We start from the raw sequence: 6,369 nt of genomic DNA, 5'->3' as shown, positions 1-6,369 counted from the left end.
CTTTCCCTAATTTTGGAACCTCAACTTTTTTGTTCTCCATATTTTATAGGCAGAACTAAAAGGCACCTCAGGTAAACAATGGAGATGGATGGATTGGATACTAGTATACAATTATGGACGGACTGCCACGGTTAGGTGGTATAAAAAAACCACGGTTAGGTGGTATATAATACAATTATGGATGGACGGACTGCCTGCCGAGTTCCGACACAGAGGTAGCCACAGCCGTGAACTACCGCACTGTACACTGGTTGATAAAGAGATAGTAGTATACTCGTAACAACTAGTATGACACTATGACGACGGTATAAAGAATGAAAAAAAAACCACGGTTAGGTGGTATATATTATAATAATAATACAATTATGGATGGACGGACTGCCTGCCGACTGCCGACACAGAGGTAGCCACAGCCGTGAACTACCGCACTGTACACTGGTTGATAAAGAGATAGTAGTATACTCGTAACAACTAGTATGACACTATGACGACGGTATAAAGAAAGAAAAAAAAATACCACGGTTAGGTGGTATATATTGTAATACAATTATGGATGGACGGACTGCCTGCCGAGTTCCGACTGCCGACACAGAGGTAGCCACAGCCGTGAACTACCGCACTGTACTGTGTCTGCTGCTAATATAGACTGGTTGATAAAGAGATAGTATACAATACATACAACAATATACTACTATACTGGTGGTCAGGCACTGGTCACCACTAGTCACACTGGCAGTGGCACTCCTGCAGCAAAAGTGTGCACTGTTTAATTTTAAATTAATATAATATTATGTACTCCTGGTGGCTCCTGCTATAACAACCTGCAGTGCTCCCCAGTCTCCCCCACAATTATTATAAGCTTTGCCTTTTATACATTGATGTGCAGCACACTGGGCTGAGCTGAGTGCACACAGACTGAGTCACACTGTGTGACTGGCTGCTGCTGTGTATCGTTTTTTTTCAGGCAGAGAACGGATATAGCAGAGAACGGATATATTATATTAAAATAAATAAAAGTTAACTAACAACAACTGCACTGGTCACTGTGGTAAACTCTGTCTGACTCTGCACAATCTCTCTCTCTCTTCTAATCTAATTTCTAATGGAGAGGACGCCAGCCACGTCCTCTCCCTATCAATCTCAATGCACGTGTGAAAATGGCGGCGACGCGCGGCTCCTTATATAGAATCCGAGTCTCGCGAGAATCCGACAGCGTCATGATGACGTTCGGGCGCGCTCGGGTTAACCGAGCAAGGCGGGAGGATCCGAGTCTGCTCGGACCCGTGAAAAAAACATGAAGTTCGTGCGGGTTCGGTTTCAGAGAAACCGAACCCGCTCATCTCTATCAGGAACTGGACTGCGGGTGCTCCTTCCAGCACTTGCAGGGGGCGTGCAAATGGTGGAAGGCGCATGCTCTTCACGTCCAGTGTTGGGAAGGTCAGGCATCGCAACCGACACAATTGGACTCTCCTTGTGGATTTGGGATTTCAAAGAACGCACAGTTCTTTGCGGTGCTTTTGCCAGCTTGAGTCTTTTCAGTTTTCTAGCGAGAGGCTGAGTGCTTCCATCCTCATGTGAAGCTGAACCACTAGCCATGAACATAGGCCAGGGCCTCAGCCGTTCCTTGCCACTCCGTGTGGTAAATGGCATATTGGCAAGTTTACGCTTCTCCTCCGACAATTTTATTTTAGGTTTTGGAGTCCTTTTTTTTTCTGATATTTGGTGTTTTGGATTTGACATGCTCTGTACTATGACATTGGGCATCGGCCTTGGCAGACGACGTTGCTGGCATTTCATCGTCTCGGCCATGACTAGTGGCAGCAGCTTCAGCACGAGGTGGAAGTGGATCTTGATCTTTCCCTAATTTTGGAACCTCAACTTTTTTGTTCTCCATATTTTATAGGCAGAACTAAAAGGCACCTCAGGTAAACAATGGAGATGGATGGATTGGATACTAGTATACAATTATGGACGGACTGCCACGGTTAGGTGGTATAAAAAAACCACGGTTAGGTGGTATATATTGTAATACAATTATGGATGGACGGACTGCCTGCCGAGTGCCGACACAGAGGTAGCCACAGCCGTGAACTACCGCACTGTACACTGGTTGATAAAGAGATAGTAGTATACTCGTAACAACTAGTATGACTGACTATGACGGTATAAAGAATGAAAAAAAAACCACGGTTAGGTGGTATATATTGTAATACAATTATGGATGGACGGACTGCCTGCCGAGTTCCGACACAGAGGTAGCCACAGCCGTGAACTACCGCACTGTACACTGGTTGATAAAGAGATAGTAGTATACTCGTAACAACTAGTATGACTGACTATGACGGTATAAAGAATGAAAAAAAAACCACGGTTAGGTGGTATATATTATAATACAATTATGGATGGACGGACTGCCTGCCGACTGCCGACACAGAGGTAGCCACAGCCGTGAACTACCGCACTGTACACTGGTTGATAAAGAGATAGTAGTATACTCGTAACAACTAGTATGACACTATGACGGTATAAAGAATGAAAAAAAAAAACACGGTTAGGTGGTATATATTATAATAATACAATTATGGATGGACGGACTGCCTGCCGAGTTCCGACACAGAGGTAGCCACAGCCGTGAACTACCGCACTGTACACTGGTTGATAAAGAAATAGTAGTATACTCGTAACAACTAGTATGACTGACTATGACGGTATAAAGAATGAAAAAAAAACCACGGTTAGGTGGTATATATTGTAATACAATTATGGATGGACGGACTGCCTGCCGAGTTCCGACACAGAGGTAGCCACAGCCGTGAACTACCGCACTGTACACTGGTTGATAAAGAGATAGTAGTATACTCGTAACAACTAGTATGACTGACTATGACGGTATAAAGAATGAAAAAAAAACCACGGTTAGGTGGTATATATTATAATACAATTATGGATGGACGGACTGCCTGCCGACTGCCGACACAGAGGTAGCCACAGCCGTGAACTACCGCACTGTACACTGGTTGATAAAGAGATAGTAGTATACTCGTAACAACTAGTATGACACTATGACGGTATAAAGAATGAAAAAAAAACCACGGTTAGGTGGTATATATTATAATAATACAATTATGGATGGACGGACTGCCTGCCGAGTTCCGACACAGAGGTAGCCACAGCCGTGAACTACCGCACTGTACACTGGTTGATAAAGAGATAGTAGTATACTCGTAACAACTAGTATGACTGACTATGACGGTATAAAGAATGAAAAAAAAACCACGGTTAGGTGGTATATATTGTAATACAATTATGGATGGACGGACTGCCTGCCGAGTTCCGACACAGAGGTAGCCACAGCCGTGAACTACCGCACTGTACACTGGTTGATAAAGAGATAGTAGTATACTCGTAACAACTAGTATGACTGACTATGACGGTATAAAGAATGAAAAAAAAACCACGGTTAGGTGGTATATATTGTAATACAATTATGGATGGACGGACTGCCTGCCGAGTTCCGACACAGAGGTAGCCACAGCCGTGAACTACCGCACTGTACACTGGTTGATAAAGAGATAGTAGTATACTCGTAACAACTAGTATGACTGACTATGACGGTATAAAGAATGAAAAAAAAACCACGGTTAGGTGGTATATATTATAATACAATTATGGATGGACGGACTGCCTGCCGAGTTCCGACACAGAGGTAGCCACAGCCGTGAACTACCGCACTGTACACTGGTTGATAAAGAGATAGTAGTATACTCGTAACAACTAGTATGACTGACTATGACGGTATAAAGAATGAAAAAAAAACCACGGTTAGGTGGTATATATTATAATACAATTATGGATGGACGGACTGCCTGCCGACTGCCGACACAGAGGTAGCCACAGCCGTGAACTACCGCACTGTACACTGGTTGATAAAGAGATAGTAGTATACTCGTAACAACTAGTATGACACTATGACGGTATAAAGAATGAAAAAAAAACCACGGTTAGGTGGTATATATTATAATAATACAATTATGGATGGACGGACTGCCTGCCGAGTTCCGACACAGAGGTAGCCACAGCCGTGAACTACCGCACTGTACACTGGTTGATAAAGAAATAGTAGTATACTCGTAACAACTAGTATGACTGACTATGACGGTATAAAGAATGAAAAAAAAACCACGGTTAGGTGGTATATATTGTAATACAATTATGGATGGACGGACTGCCTGCCGAGTTCCGACACAGAGGTAGCCACAGCCGTGAACTACCGCACTGTACACTGGTTGATAAAGAGATAGTAGTATACTCGTAACAACTAGTATGACTGACTATGACGGTATAAAGAATGAAAAAAAAACCACGGTTAGGTGGTATATATTATAATACAATTATGGATGGACGGACTGCCTGCCGACTGCCGACACAGAGGTAGCCACAGCCGTGAACTACCGCACTGTACACTGGTTGATAAAGAGATAGTAGTATACTCGTAACAACTAGTATGACACTATGACGGTATAAAGAATGAAAAAAAAACCACGGTTAGGTGGTATATATTATAATAATACAATTATGGATGGACGGACTGCCTGCCGAGTTCCGACACAGAGGTAGCCACAGCCGTGAACTACCGCACTGTACACTGGTTGATAAAGAGATAGTAGTATACTCGTAACAACTAGTATGACTGACTATGACGGTATAAAGAATGAAAAAAAAACCACGGTTAGGTGGTATATATTGTAATACAATTATGGATGGACGGACTGCCTGCCGAGTTCCGACACAGAGGTAGCCACAGCCGTGAACTACCGCACTGTACACTGGTTGATAAAGAGATAGTAGTATACTCGTAACAACTAGTATGACTGACTATGACGGTATAAAGAATGAAAAAAAAACCACGGTTAGGTGGTATATATTGTAATACAATTATGGATGGACGGACTGCCTGCCGAGTTCCGACACAGAGGTAGCCACAGCCGTGAACTACCGCACTGTACACTGGTTGATAAAGAGATAGTAGTATACTCGTAACAACTAGTATGACTGACTATGACGGTATAAAGAATGAAAAAAAAACCACGGTTAGGTGGTATATATTATTATACAATTATGGATGGACGGACTGCCTGCCGACTGCCGACACAGAGGTAGCCACAGCCGTGAACTACCGCACTGTACACTGGTTGATAAAGAGATAGTAGTATACTCGTAACAACTAGTATGACACTATGACGGTATAAAGAATGAAAAAAAAACCACGGTTAGGTTGTGCTGCCTCAGTTGAATCTCCTTTACTTGACAGAGATGTGCCTGAGCAGCGGCCCTCCCCAGCCCTATCCCAAATCATACTTATTTTGCATAGGAGATACCATGGTCATGAAGATTGTTCTCCCAGGGTGAGGTTCATTCATTGCATTCTGGGTATGCTGACCCCTGTGATTTCCCCAAATGTGGGAAACTCGACTGCATTATTTGTGGTAGTGGGGGACTGTGTTTGTGCTTTCCTCTGGTCAGCTCTGGTAAAAGCCAGATTTCTGTGTCTCAGATCTTCCTCTAGCCTTGTTCTTCTTTCGAGAGTTCTCTTGTGCTGCCTCAGTTGGATCTCCTTCACTTGACAGGGGGGTGCCCGAGCAGCGACCCTCCTCAGCTCTTGCCCAACTCCTACTTACCTGCCAGGTATGATCAGGAAGGTGCTTCTCCCAGGGCAAGGCTCACCCATTGCACTCTGGGTGTGCTGCATCTGCGATTTCCCCAAATGTGGGACACTTGACTGCATAATTTGTGTTTCCTCTGGTCGGCTCTCATATAATTCAGATCTCTTTGTCTCAGGTCTCTAATGCTAATGGCTGATTAGAATAAATGCCGTGCAGCTGCCTTGCTGCACGGCCAGAGAGCAGGTGAATATCTTAATTTCCTAAAGCCTAGCAACGGGGAATGCGGTCCGCCAGTGGCGTCCCCGTTGCTAGGGTCCGTGCGGCTCAGCGCGCCCGGCGTCTAGCGTTGCTAGGGAGCCGGCGGCTGTACGTGCACGGCATCTCTAGTTGCTAGGCGCCGGGCCGCGCAGACCATCAAGCGGACCCCGGCGCCAAACAGTACCCCCCCCTTGAGGAGGGGTCAAGGAACCCCTAAAGCCAGGTTTCTGAGGAAATTCCCGAAAAAATGCCCTCTTGAGCCTCGGGGCATGAAGATCCTTATCCAGGACCCAAGACCTTTCCTCCGGACCATAGCCTTTCCAGTGAACCAGAAAATACAGCCGATCCCGGGACAATTTGGAATCGAGAACCTTCTCTACCAAGAACTCCTGTTGTCCCTGTACATCTACTGGAGATCTACCCTGAGAGATCTTCCGAGGAAATCTAC

General features: G+C 44.7%; 1 non-coding gene and 1 pseudogene across 1 annotated transcript; both read left to right on the top strand.

The window, feature by feature from the left end:
• Positions 1-5,354: 5,354 nt before the first annotated feature.
• LOC134984916 (U1 spliceosomal RNA) lies at positions 5,355-5,518 on the top strand. Its single transcript, XR_010191795.1, has one exon. It is a non-coding gene; the product is annotated as a U1 spliceosomal RNA (small nuclear RNA).
• A 152-nt stretch (positions 5,519-5,670) lies between these two features.
• LOC134984918 (U1 spliceosomal RNA) lies at positions 5,671-5,825 on the top strand (annotated as a pseudogene).
• Positions 5,826-6,369: the final 544 nt, after the last annotated feature.

This window comes from Pseudophryne corroboree, assembly GCF_028390025.1.
Source record: "Pseudophryne corroboree isolate aPseCor3 chromosome 3 unlocalized genomic scaffold, aPseCor3.hap2 SUPER_3_unloc_93, whole genome shotgun sequence".
In the NCBI taxonomy this organism is placed as follows: Eukaryota; Metazoa; Chordata; class Amphibia; order Anura; family Myobatrachidae; genus Pseudophryne; species Pseudophryne corroboree.
The sequence above is the reverse complement of the archived record's forward strand: the minus strand, read 5'-3'. Positions and strand labels throughout refer to the sequence as shown.